This window comes from Canis lupus, chromosome 33 (genome assembly GCF_011100685.1).
Source record: "Canis lupus familiaris isolate Mischka breed German Shepherd chromosome 33, alternate assembly UU_Cfam_GSD_1.0, whole genome shotgun sequence".
In the NCBI taxonomy this organism is placed as follows: Eukaryota; Metazoa; Chordata; class Mammalia; order Carnivora; family Canidae; genus Canis; species Canis lupus.
The window spans coordinates 28,662,206-28,676,944 of NC_049254.1; the positions used below are offsets into that span (position 1 = coordinate 28,662,206).

The following is a 14,739-nucleotide window of genomic DNA, read 5'->3' on the forward strand; positions in this document are numbered from 1 at the left end:
TCCTGCAAAAACAGCCAGCTGGCTGAACTTGGCCCACAGGATGGAGTTTGCTGAGCCCACTATAGAGTGCAATCAGCCCCATAGGGTTAGGTCCTCCATCAGGGAAGGGACTGATTGACCCTTTCTGAAAGCGTCCTGAAGATTGATGTAGGGAACAGTGTTCACTTTTAACCTCCCAAAAGGGCCACAAGACTTGCCCTCCGTGAGAATGTCACAAACCACCATCTTCCAGAGCTCTCTCCAGGTACCAAGCTGAATAACACAACACATCCATTGTCTCCTTTAACCCAACCCTAAGAAGTCAGATCTATGGGCAAGTTTTACAGACTACAGACTTGGGTCTTAGAGAAGTTTAATAAAAAGGGGATATGTGACAGCCCTAGGACTACATTCCAGCTTTCAAAGGCCATGCTCTACTCATCATGCCACGCTGTTCCTATTTCATCTAGATACCTGTCTACATCTGCCCCACATCTCTGTCCCTATTCTCCAACCAGGCCCTCTCACAGAATCACTGGCAACTTCTCCCTCCACTATCAAGTTCCACTATGTCACTCAACATAGCTGGGCTTTTTGGTCTTGCCCTCCCTCTCTCATACGCTTCTGTAGCTCACATGTTCTCCTGACACATACTTTGGATGACTTGTGCCCTGGAAATCATAATACGCCAGCTGTGTAGACCCTCTTATCTTAACCATTCCATGAACCAGTAAACTTGGGAAATCTGCCTCTCTCTGATCTTCAGATTCCTTTTCTGCAAAATTGGAGTGGAGGATGAAACAACCCCATAATTTCCTGAGCTCCTCTCCAGTTTTAACTTTTCATGAGTCAACTGATTCTCTACCATGTTTTACTGCCCGCGTGTTGCCACATCCCTTCATTATGCTGATAAACCCAGAGAGCCATTGACCCTGAACCTTGCTTCAAGGTTTGTGACGCAAGAGTCTATTAATAAACACGGCATCTTGGATATGCCAACGTGTTGGCACATCCACACAAGGACACTTAAGAACAAATTAACTGAACAAAGAGACCAGCTTGATCTTCAGCCAAATGCACAAGCCAAAGAGGGTAGAGGATGGGGAATAACGGAGGAGGGTTCAACTGAAACGAAAGCCAATGCTACGCCTATCTATGAAGCACCTGCCATGTGAGTGTTAGCAAAAGGGTGTAGAGGTGGAGAGAAGACCGATAATAAGACTGACATCTCTGTCCTTGAGGAGTTCACAGTCTAGTGGGAGATAACCAAAGAGCTAATTTTAGAAACTGAGGAGGAAGAGAAATGCAGGAGTAATTACAATCAAGTTAGGGAAATTTTGATTGACCTGCTCTGTGGAAAAGTTGGCTGAGAAAGCTTATTTTATTGTGATGTCTATCAATTGGAGAACAGAGAGCCTCGGAGGACATTAATGGTCCTAAAATTTCATTATTCTTGAAAGTTAACTGGACTTAGTTCTTTGGATACAAGTGTAGTGTTGACCAGCAAGGGAGTGAGAAGGATCTCTCTCTCTCTCAATTTTTTTCTTTTGTATTATTTCCTTTATAAATTCCTGGCAGTAAAACTACTAATTCAAGGGGTAAAAATTTCAAGGCTTGTAGAAATTGCGGCCAAGTTATCTTTGTAAAGATTCACATTAACTTACACCCCTGAAGTTTTCCTCTCATTCAACAGCATGAAGCACTTTCATTTTTAAAAGTTGCACTTGGGCACCTGGGGGGCTCAGTCAGTTAAGTGTTCGAATCTTGATTTAGGCTCAGGTCATGATCTCAGGATCGTGAGATGGAGCTCCACGCTGGGTGTGGAGCCTACTTGGGATTCTCTCTCTCTCTCTCTCTACCCCTCTCGTTCCTTCCCCTCTCAAAAAAAAAAAAAAAAATTAGGCTTTCTTTCCTACTATGGTAGGTGAAAAATGATACCTCAGTATTTAAATTCTCATTGATTTAACCACTATGAGGATGAACATACTCCATATATTTGTTAGGTTATTTGTAATTCTTGTTCATGATTTTTGTCTCTTTGCTTTTTTTTTTTTTTATGGCTAGTAGTATTTTATTGTGTGTATATACTACATGTCCTTTTTTTATAATAAATTTATTTTTTATTGGTGTTCAATTTACCAACATACAGAATAACACCCAGTGCTCATCCCGTCAAGTGCCCCCCTCAGTGCCCGTCACCCATTCACCCCCACCCTCCACCCTCCTCCCCTTCCACCACCCCTAGTTCGTTTCCCAGAGTTAGGAGTCTTTATGTTCTGTCTCCCTTTCTGATATTTCCCACACATTTCTTCTCCCTTCCCTTATATTCCCTTTCACTATTATTTATATTCCCCAAATGAATGAGAACATACAATGCTTGTCCTTCTCCCTGTCTCTTTGTTTTAAGGGAAGGGCTATTCATAGTATGAATATGAGCTTTTTATATATTTTAGCATATGAGCTTTAGTGTGGTAAGTACATGAGCTTTCTATATATTTTATGGATTAAAGCTATTAACCTTGGTCAGCCCTTCATTGTCATCTAGCCTTTCCTGGTTCTAAGTCCAGACCCATCAGCTATCACTCATAGAAAAGTCCTCTAGCCAGTACCCTCCCATACTGGTGCCACCTGCCAAACAAAACCTTGATTCCAGGCCAACCTTGGCCTCCTTCTTGCTCTAATACCCGCTGCTGAGTTCTCCCACAGGGAAATTGTTTTATATGAAGATTGCTGCCATCATAAGTCCACGGTTCTCAACCTCTGTCCAATACCACTCCATGTCCCCAGTCAGCTTCATCCCACATTCCTAAACCACTATATCAGATGTTCTCTCCTCCCCTCCTTTCAATCCCTCCACTCACTTGCCTTCTCTTTCTGGAGACTTTGTCTTCTTCTTCTTTTTTTTTTTTCAATGAAGTGTAATGGATATAACATTTCACTTGTTTCAGGTGTACAATATAATGATTCGATATAGGTTACCCTCGTGAAATGATGACTACAATAAATTTAGTTCATATCCATCCCTGTGCATAGTTACAAAAATACACTTTTTTCTTGTGATGAGACCTTTTAAGATCTCTTCTCTTAGCAGTGTTCGTAACAATGCCTCTCGTTATAAGGTGGTTCTCAACTTGTATCGTAGGAGGCTGTAAGAATTTGATAACTAATAATGAATTTGGTAAAGTTGCAGGATACAGAATTGGCACACAGAAATCTGTAGTGTTTTTTTTTAATATTTTATTTATTTATGACAGATACAGAGAGAGAGAGAGGCAGAGACACAGGCAGAGGGAGAAGCAGGCTCCATGCACCGGGAGCCCGATGTGGGATTCGATCCCGGGTCTCCAGGATCACGCCCTGGGGCAAAGGCAGGCGCCAAACCGCTGCGCCACCCAGGGATCCCTGTAGTGTTTTTATACACTAATAATGGAATAGAAAGAAATTAAGAAAATAATTCCATTTCTAACAGCATTAAAAAGAACAAAATGACTAGGAATAAATTTAATCAAGGAAATAAAGGATCTACACTCTGAAACTATAAAACATTGATGAAAGAAGTTAAAGATGACACAATTAAACGGCAAGATAGCCGATGCTTATAAACCGGAAGATTTAATATCACTAAATGTCCATACTATCCAAAGTAATCTACAGACTCAATGCAATTTCTATGAAAATACCAATAGTATTTTTCAACAAAAATAGAACAAAGAATTCTAAAATTTGTGTGGAACCGCAAAAGACCCTGAACAGCCAAAGAAAACAGGAAAAAGAAGAACAAAGCCAGAGTTACCACGATCCCAGATTTCAAACTGTGCTACAAAGCTGTAGTAATCAACACAGTGTGGTACTGGCACAAAAACAGACACATAAATCAATGGAACAGAATACAGAGCTCAGAAATAAACCTGTGCTTATATAGCCATTTAGCCTATAACAAAGGAGGCAAGAATAAGCAATAAGGTAGACAGTCTCTTCAATAAATGGTGCTGGGAAAACTTGACAGCTACATGCAAAAGAATGAAACTTGGACCACTTTCTTACACCATACACAAACATAAACACAAAATGGATTAAAGACCTAAATGTGAGGCCTGAAACCATAAAACTTCTAACAGAAAACATTGGCAATAAACTCTCGGACATCAGCCTCAGCAATATTTTTTTAAGGATCTGCCTCCTTATGCAAGGGCAACAAAAGCAAAAACAAGAATTGAGAGTACATCAAATTAAAAGCTTTCACATAATGTAGGAAACCATCAACAAAATGAAAAGGTAACCTACTGAATAAGAAAAGATATTCACAAATGATATATCTGATAAGGAGTTAATATCCAAAATATATAAAGAAGTCGTGTAACTCATCACTAAAAAGAGAACAATCATTCTGATTAAAAACTGGGCAGAAAAAAAAAAAAAAAAAAACTGGGCAGACGACCTGCCCGAAGAGATATTTTGCCATAGAAGACATACAGATGGCCAACAGATACACGAAGAATGTTCAACATCACTAATCACCAGGGAGCTCCAAATAAAAAATACAGTAAGATATCACCTCACACCAGTCAGAATTAAAAAAAAAAAAAAAAGAAATAATAAATGTTGATGAGGCTCATAAATGAAAAGGGAACCCTTGTGGACTGTTGGTGGGAATGTAAATTGGTGCGGGCGCTACGCAAAACAGTATGGTGGTTCCTCAAAAAATTAAAAATAGAAATACTATCTGATCCAGTGAATCCACTTCTAGATATTTACCTAAAGACAGCGAAAATACTGATTCAAGAAGACGTATGTGCCCTTATGTTTACTGCAGCATTATTTACAATAGTCAAAATACGGAAGTGACGTAAGTATCTATCACTAGATGAATGGATAAAGAGAATGTGGTATATATACACAACAGAATATTACTCAGCCATAAAAAATAATGAGATCTTGCTGTTTGTGACAACATGAGTGGACCCGGGGGGTATTATGCTAAGTGAAATAAGTCAGAGAAAATCAGACAGAGAAAGATGAATACCATACCATTTCATTTATTTGTGGAATCTAAAAAACAAATAAATAAACAAAAAATAAACAGACTCATAAATACAGAGAGCTGGTGGTTGCCAGATGGGAGGGAGGGTAAGGGATGGGCAAAATAGGTGAAGGGGATTAAGAGGTACAAACTTCCAGTTATAAAATAAGTAAGTCACAGGGAATATAGTCAATAATACTGTAATAACACTGTATGGTGACAGATGGTAACTTGTACTTATCATGGTGAGCATTCCATAATGTATAGAAATGTTGAATCACTATGTTATACACCTGAAACTAATATAGTATTTATTGTATTTCAGCTGTAATTTTTTAAAAAGTTTTTTAAAAAAACAATATGAACATTTTCCTTCACTGTATTTATAGCATGGTTATAATGGCTATATGGTATTCCATTAGGAGGAAAGTAAGCATTTGCCAAATTAGTTAGATAATTCTAGACATTTAGGTTGTTTCTAATTGCTCACTCTTGTAAATCCTTGATGAACATCTTTTTGCCCATAATGCTTTCCATATATTGAATTATTCCCTAAGAGAAGATTCTCCAAAAGTGAAATGAATGGGTCAATGGAAATCAAATTCTTATGGCTCTTAATAAGCGCTGACAGATGGTAAAGGGTTTTTTGATTTACTCACCCACAGTCCCTCATGAGAAAGACCTTTCCACCATGTTCTCATTAGCATTAGGTTTTGTTAATATCAGAGGTAGAAAAGAGTTTGGTTTGATTTATGCCCATCACTAGAGACAGAGTTTAGTGGATGAAGGACCCTGGTCTTTCAGTTCCAGTGTTGCCAAGTGATATTGGTCATCCCTGCACAGGGGCCATGCTAATCTTCTCTACATAATTCCAAGTGAGCACACCAAGTGATACTGGTCAACAAGCTAGCTAACCCTTGTGAACATCAAGTTTACTCATGGGGATTATGATATCTAACATGCTTATGGTTGTGAGGATAAAATAAGAACACGTGCAAGATGCTTGGTCCCCAGACAGTGGAAATCTCCCTTCTCTTGAGCAGTACGCGAGAATTAATATTTTTTATACCATGTGTCTTCTTGCGCTTTCTCCTTTGTCAGTCATCTGTGCATCTCCTTTGCCCACATATCTATCTATTGGGTTTTTAATGATTTTTGTTTGTTGCTTGTTTTTTAGGTAAACTCTAACACCTAACACCTAATATGGGGTTTGAACTTATGACCCTGAGATCAAGAGTCACATGCTCTACTGACAGTGTCAGCCAGGCACCCCGGTTTTCTTCTAAGTAATTTGTATGAGGTTTGAAGCATCAATATATATTAACCTCCTGCCATCATATCTACTGTAAATTCTTAGTTTATCACTTGCTTTTTTTAAAAGATTTTATTTATTTGACAGAGAGAGCGAACACAAGCAGGGGAAGCAGTAGGCAGAGGGAGAGGGAGTAGCAGACTCCCTGCTGAGCAAGGAGCCTGACATGGGGCTCAATCCCAGGACCCTGGGATCATGTCCTGAATTGAAGGCAGATGCTTAACTGACTGAGCCACTCAGGCACCCCATCATTTGCTTTTTAAATATTTTTCTTTATAAATAGTTTATATTTTTTATAACAACTCTGTCCCTCTTTTAGCTAAGAATTGAGAGGCCTCTGATAACACTGTTTACACCAAATAAGGGGTCCCTTTTCCAAGATTTTAGAATTTTATGTAAATATATTTCAAAGAATCAACAGAACCTATGGGTAAATAAGGAAATTACCAAAATATTCAAGAACTGTTGGGATCCTTTGGTCTTTGGATCATTGAGCTTTGTAAGGGATACTTAGGAGGTGTTGCCAATAGTGATTGTCCTGTTTGAGGCTCTCTAGCATCTCTGACCACCTTCCTGTATATGGGGGTCTCCTCCATTATGAGTCCTGTGTTTCCAAGGTAGAAGCCAAGACCTTGCTTGTGCAACCTCTCTGGTCTCTGGGATGCCTCTGGACTTGGTGCCATAAATCAGAGGCATCTATACAGGACTTATATTTAGAAGACAGAAATGAAAGGAAGCAGTACCAGATGGAGTCCACTCTCTGGCTTGAGGGGCAGCAGAGGCTGAGGTGTCAACATCCTGCCTGGGGTCCATGGTTGGAGCGGTTGGGTCTGTGCAGAGCAGTGGTGGCGGTGGGCTTGTCTCTACTAGAGTGCTCCTGCAGGGCGACGTGGCCATTGTTCCTGTCTGGGGATCTTCTGAGTCCCTCCTGGGGTTCTGTGAGTCACCTGATACCCTTAAAAAGCTGATATCCTTAAAAAGTCAAACAGAGGGCAGCTCAGGTGGCTCAGTGGTTTAGCGCTGCCTTCAGCCCAGGGCCTGATCCTGGGGACCCGGGATCGAGTCCCGCATTGGGCTTCCTGCATGGAGCCTGCTTCTCCCTCTGCCTGTGTCTCTGCCTGTCTCTCTCTCATGAATAAATAAATAAAATCTTAAAAAAAAAAGTCAAACAGAGTGAATGCCCATCTGTGCAACTAAGAACCCCAACTAATACAGGAGATTATTACCATCGGGATTTAAGGCTCTTCTCTCCAAGAAAACAATAATAATAGCACCTGGCATCCATTGAGTACCTACAATATGCCAGAAAGTACGCTAGACCACGTATGTGTGTGTGTGTGCGCGTGCTCACACATGTGCCTGTACATATACACCCACACATCCCTATATATATATGGTATATACACGTATATTCTTTCAACAATTCTGAAAATTATATGTTATTGTCCTCATCTTATTATTATTTATTTATTTGAGAGAGAGAGAGAGAGAGAGCACATGAGCAGGGGGAGGGGCAAGGGAGAGAGAGAGGCAGAGAATTTCAAGCAGACTCCACATCCAGCAAGGAGCTTGATGCAGGGTTTGATCCTATGACCCTGAGATCATGACCTGAGCCGAAACCAAGAGGGGGATGCTTAACCAACTGAGCCACCCAGGCATCCCATCATCTTATCTTTTTTTTTTTTTAAGATTTATTTATTTATTTATTCATAGAGATGCAGAGAGAGAGAGAGAAAGGCAGAGACACAGGCAGAGGGAGAAGCAGGCTCCATGCAGGGAGCCTGGCGTGGGACTCATCCAGGGTCTCCAGGATCACACCCTGGGCTGCAGGCAGCACTAAACCGCTGCACCACCGGGGCTGCCCCTCATCTTATCTTTTAAATTAATAATTTTATTGTTTTTATTACAGTGACTCATCCTTGTTAAAATAATTAAAATGAATTCAAGCAACATAGAAAAGCATGAAGAGGAAGGGAAAAGCCATCCACAATCCAGTGACCAGTGTTAACATGTGTGGTAGATGCCATGTGAGACATCTCTGTCCATTCGTGTAGACTGATAAAGTGAGAGAGAATGGGTGGAGGTAGATAGATGGATAGGTATAGTTTTATAAGCATGAGCTTATATAGATTCTTTTTTCAAATGGAATAAGACATCTAGTTTTTAATTTGAATTAATGGAAGAGGTAAAAAATGATTTCTACACTTAGAAAAACAGTTTCTTTACTACAAGAGATATTATTTCCCAAAACACTCCTTCAAGAGAAAGGGAAAAAGTACAGGCATACCTTGGAGGTATTACAGGTTCAGTTCCAGACCACAGTAATCAAGTGAATATCACAATAAAGTGATTCAAATGGATATTTTGGTTTCCTAGTACATATAAAGGTTATGGTTACAATATACTATAATCTAGGGGCACTGGGTGGCTCAGTGGCTGAGCATCTGCCTTTGGCTCAGGTCATGATCCTGGGGTCTCGGGATCAAGTCTCTGCAGGGAGCCTGCTTCTCCTTCTGCCTGTGTTTCGGCCTCTCTCATGAATAAATAAACAAAATGTTAAAAAAATATATGTATATACTGTAATCTATAAAGTGTGCAATGACATTAAACCTAAAAAATGTACATACTTTAAGAATACTCTATGGCTAACAAATGCTAGCCATCACCTGAGCTTTTGGTGAGACATAATATTTCTGCCAGCACAGGGTCTTGCGTTGATGTTGATGGTTGCTGACTCAACAAGGTGGTGGCTGATATATCTCTGGCAGCTATGGCCTTACAAAATGTATTTCTTCAACAATAACACTTGAAAATTGAAATGACTCCTTGATCTATAGCCTCAGAATGGATGTTGTGTGAGCACACAAGAAAATAACGTGAATCTCATTGGAGATCTCTATCAGAGCTCTTGGGTGACCGCGTGCATTGACAATGAGCAGTCATATTTTGAAAGGAATCTTTTTTCTGAGCAGCAGGTCTCATGGTAAGCTTAAAATCTGCACTAAACCACATTGTAAACAGGTGTGCTGTCATCCAGGCTTTGTTGTTCCATTTACAGAGCACGGACAGAGTAGATTTAGCACAATTCCTAGGGGCCCTAGGATTTTCAGAATGGTAAATGAGCCCTGGCTTCAACTTCAGGTCACCAGCTGCATTAGCCCCTAACAAGAGAAGCAGCCTGTCCTTTGAGACTTTAAAGCCAGCCATTAACTTCTCTTTAGCTATGAAGTCCTAGGTGCCATCTTCCAGTAAAAGGCTGTGCTACCTACACTGAAAACCTGTTGTTTAGTGTAGCCACCTTCATGAGTTATCTGAGCCAGGTCTTCTGGACAACTGCTGCAGCTTCCCCGCCAACACCTGCTGCTTCCCCTTGCGGTTTCATGTTATGGAGATGACTTCTTTCCTTAAACATCATGACCCAACCTCTGCTAGCCTCCAGCTTTCCTTCTGCAGCTTCGTCACCTCTCTCAGCCTTCCTAGAATAGAAGAAAACTAGGGCCTTGCTCTGGATTAGGCTTTGGCTTAAGGCAGTGTTGTGTCTGGGTTGATCCTCTAGCCTGAGCACTAATACTTTCTCCATCTCAGCAGCACGGCTGTCTCACTGTCTTACCATTCGTGTAGTCACTGGAATAGCACTTTTTCTTTCCTTCAAGTGCTCTTCCTTTGCACTCATAACTTGGCTAACTGTCTGGTACAAGAAGTCTAGCTTTTGGCCTATCTCAGCTTTTGATGTGCCTTCCTCACGAAGCTTGATCATTTCTAGCTTTTGATTTAAAGAGAGACGTGTGACTCTTCTTTTTACTTGAACACTTAGAGGGCATCATAGGGTTTTTAATTGGCCCACCTCCAATACTGTCGTGTCTCAGGGAGTAGGGAGGCCCAAGGGCAGGGAGAGAGATAAGGGGATGGTTGGTCAACAGAGCAGTCAGAAAACACACAACAGTTATCAAATTGGTTGTCTTAGATCAGCCTAGTTCACAGTGTCCCAAAGAAACTACAAGAGTTACATCAAAGATCACTGCTCACAGCTCACCATAACCAATAGAATAATGAAAAAGTTTGAAATATTGTGAGAATTAGCAACATGTGTCAGAGACACAAAGTGAGCAAATACTGTTGGGAAAATGATGCCTATAGACTTGCAGGACGCTCAATTAAATGCTGAACCACCCGGGTGTCCCTCTGTTCCTAAATTTTAATTCTTTTTCTTCAGTCTTAGTTCTATAGCTAAACAGTTTCAATACTTACCCTCAGGGCTTCTCCATTCCTATATTCGGCATTTTGATTTTTCTCTCGGCTAAGACTTCATCAAGGAGTAAATTTTCTTGGGTGCCGGGCATCCTAAAATCTTTTCTTTTAGACAATCTCTGCCTATTGCTTTCACAAGGAAATGAATAACTTTGTAGATGTTGCTTCATTGCCCTCAAGCTTTGGATATTGTTGTGAAGTCTGAGACCCGCCCAATTCTGCCCTTTTGAAGGGGACTTCCTTATCATACTTGACACTAATCTAGTTTCAAAAATGGGAAAACACCAATGACAACCATGAAAGAAAGAAAGAAACTACCATCTGCTATCACCATCGGTTCATAAAGGGCATTTTTATAACTAAACAAAAGAAGAAAAGACATTATCTCTGAAAGATATCGCATTTAAATTAGTAAATTTAGCTTTTTGAAAAACTGACCACCTATTTCATGCATGATGACTTCTCCCTGGCCCAGCCTCTTGCCCAGGGCAGGTTTTGTAAACCACACGCTGGGATGACCTCACTGCAATGCTCTCCAGGTCACACAATCTAGGATTCTGTGAGCCAAGGTGAACCTGTTCCAATTTCCAGGTTATGACGACTATATCCCAGTCCCTTGGCCTTTAGAAAGGAATTAATTTCTTAGAAATCTTAACCAACCAATAAGGAAGTAAGGAAAAAGATATTCTAGGATTGGGTTGATGATGTGGAGAGAGAAGGAAGATGGACTTTGTTCCTTAATTTCCCTAATCATCAGCAGGCTAAATATAGATCAAGTCCCCCATGGAATATTCATTATAGTGTATTGCTCAAAACAACTCATGTCTTACTGATATCATAGTGATGACGACTTCTTTTTATTTTTATTATTTTTTATTTTTTTGTGATGACGACTTCTAATGGGATTTGCCAACTGTGGAGTAAGCAGGAGGGAAAGACCTATTCTAGTTCTATATTCACAAGACAGCCACTTGAAGCATGCCCACCATGGAGTCTATTCAATGTTGGCTTCGTCGCAGGCCAGAGCTATATGATGCATCCTATTGTTTAGATATACTTTAGAGACACCCTATGATTTGATGTCTCAATATTATCTCTGAATTAGGATCTCATTATTTCTATATTATAGAGGAGGAATCTAATGATCTGAATAGGAAAGAAATTCATCAAGACCTCACAGCTAATAAGCTCTTTCAAACCGAGATCATTCTGGTTCGAAACTCATTCATATCACAAAGCCTCAAGCAGAGAAAATATGAGCCACTACTGAGTGTTTCTAAGGTGACTTCTTGTTAAGAAAACAAAATACATAAAAAAATATATATAAAAAATAAAAAATATATAAAAATATATATAAAATATATATAAATATATATTTATAGATATTATATATAAATATAAATATATATTTATAAATATATATAAAAATAAAAATACATAAAAATAAATAAAATAAAAAAATAAAATTAAAATAAAAATAATAAAATTAAAAAATAAAATTAAAAAAAAAAAAAAAGAAAGAAAGAAAACGAAAAACAGGGACACCTGGGTGGCTCAGTGGTTGAGCGTCTGCCTTTGGCTCAGGTCGTGATCCCGGGGTCTTGGGATTGAGTCCCGCATCAGGTTCCCTGCATGGAGCCTGCTTCTTCCTCTGCCTGTGTCTCTGCCTCTACCTCTGTGTCTCTCATTCATGAGTGAATTAATGAACAAATAAATAAATAGATAATCTAAAAGAAAGAAAAGAAAGCAAAAAAACCAAAAGCCAAAAAACCCAACCAAGCAAACCTAAAAGTGCTGAGTTGAACAATTTCAATGATAATCATAAATGTTCCATGGCATTGAACTAGAAACCAAGCAATTCATGTAAACTACAGTAACTAGAGTTAATTTTAGAGCACCGCACCAGTCAGGATGCACCCAGTAATGCTGCAGTAGGTGACCCCTGAATCTCCCTTAACAAAGCAGCAGGACATTTCCAAGCCTAGAGAGCCAGGGTCCCAGGCCAATAGCAGTAGCTCAATCTCAACATGTGTTTCCATGATTGCTGAGGCAAAAGAAGTGAACCCCACTCACTGGCCCTTAAAGCGTCTTCCCAGAAGGGATACATTTCAGTTTCCTTCATGCTTCTTTGGCCAAAGCAAGCCCCACGGCCATATTTCACAAGAGGTGGTGAAGTGCACCCTACCTTGTGCCTGGAAGAAGGAAAGCTGGAAATTTTTCAGTGAACTGCAGAAATCTTCCTCCTCACCTCCAGGTACCCACTCATCTGTTTTCTGGCCCCGCAGTTTTGTCTTTTCCAGAATATAATATACATGGAACTAAACAATATGAAGGCTTTATGCCTGGCTCTTTTCACCACTTCACAATGGTTCTGAGACTCAAGCATGAGGCTGCCTGCTGCGGTGGTTCGCTGCTCTTCTTTGCTGAGTAGCATTCCCCTGTACCGTTGTTCCCCAGGGTCATCAGGTGAAGAGCATCTTTAAAGTGTTTCATCTACAGATACCTGCTTGGGCTTTGCTACAGGACATCTTTGCTAAGGATTCCTGCTCAGTGATGCATCACAGCCACGCACATGCTCGCTATCAGGGAGTCACCAGCCTGCAGCTCCTAGAGGGTGTGAGTCTCCAGGACCTTCAACTTCAGTATATTTCTTCCATTGCAATGGTTCATCTTCCCACTCACTCTTCCATTATAGCAAATGCCTGTTAGGTGCCAGGCACTGAACGTCTTATATTCAATAGGACAGTCTTGGTTCCCACCCCTACAGAGCTGACAATGTCATGCTCATGGATCCCTTCGTGATATGGGGGGTGGGGGGGCAGGTGGAGGGGAGGGAAGGGGAAATGGCAGGAACACTTTGACGGCAAGTCTGAGGTCTTCGGGACCAGGTACTAGTGAATCAGCATTGAGACAACATATTAATTCTCCAATTACCTTTCTTTTGGTGATAGGAGGACCCTACTGAAAAGAACCAATATGTTCTCTTTGTGTTAGGTTTCTTGGTAGTTTACAGAGTGTTCGCACATGTATTCTTCCTTGTAATCCTCACAACAACTCTGCAAAGCAATAATTTTTATCCCTGCTTCAGGGATAAGGACTCTGAGGCTCAGAGAGCTGAGCAGACACTTTAGCCTGACATCATGATCTGGGGGAAAAGGCCATGAAATTTAGAGACTGTCTTGTATGGGTGGTCGGAGCCCAGACCTTCTAATAGTGCTGTTTTTATGAGGTCAATAAAAAAAAATCAATAAATATCTTTATTTTCAGCATCACTCTTTTTTAAAGATTTTATTTATTTATTTATTAGAGCAATGAGCGGAGGGTGGGGTGGGAGGTGGGGATTGTGTAGTGGATGGAAAGAGAATTTTAAGTAGACTCCATCCTGAACGTGAACCCAGCACAGGATTCGATCTCATGACCCTTAGATCACGACTTGAGTCAAAATCAAGAGTCAGACACTTAACTGACTGAGCCACCCAGGCGCCCCTGGCATCTCTCTTCTATCTTTCTGAAGTGCATGCTTGCTGTGTCAGATGGTTGCTTGATGCCACAACTCTGTTCTGGGGATTTAGAGCTATTCTGGCCATTCAGAAAACAGAAGGACTCTGGCGTATGTTCCTTTGCTTTTGTCACTTCCCAAGCAACTGGAACCAGTCGGTGTGCATGGATGTAGTCCTTTAAGTCCAAGGCTCTAAAAATATTGTTTAGTTCTTTACTTATTGGCGAATCAAATCCCCAGGTAGAGGCACAACATTCCTTGATCAGAGGCACAAGTAGGACCAGCATCTGGCCAGCCCATCAGTAGATAGCAGTAGACCCACTTTTAGGTCCTACACAGATACCAGGGGTGAGTGGGTCTGGAAATGCTGTGATGTCTGGCTGAGGTGAGTAGGAAAAGGAAAGGGGTTAATGCCTGGGTCCTGTTGAGATCTCCGCTGATGGGTTGGAAAACGGAGTTGGGGGTAGCCGGGTCAGGAGAGGAGAGTGCTGCTGGTCATCTCCATTCAGAGACCTCTGATGGATTGCAACCCTGATCTAATGTGCTGAAGGTCACCTCCAGGCACCAAGCTGACATGATTAGCCTCTCCCAGTGACCAAGGTTTCCATCATAAAGCAGCTAAGAGGCTCACTCATCCCTGTCAGGAATGGTATTGAAGGAAGCAAATAATCAATGAACATC

General features: G+C 40.8%; 1 pseudogene; it reads right to left on the reverse strand.

Annotated features, from left to right (window-relative positions):
- Positions 1–5,797: 5,797 nt before the first annotated feature.
- On the reverse strand, positions 5,798–5,898 carry LOC119867397 (annotated as a pseudogene).
- Between the last annotated feature and the right edge of the window lie 8,841 nt (positions 5,899–14,739).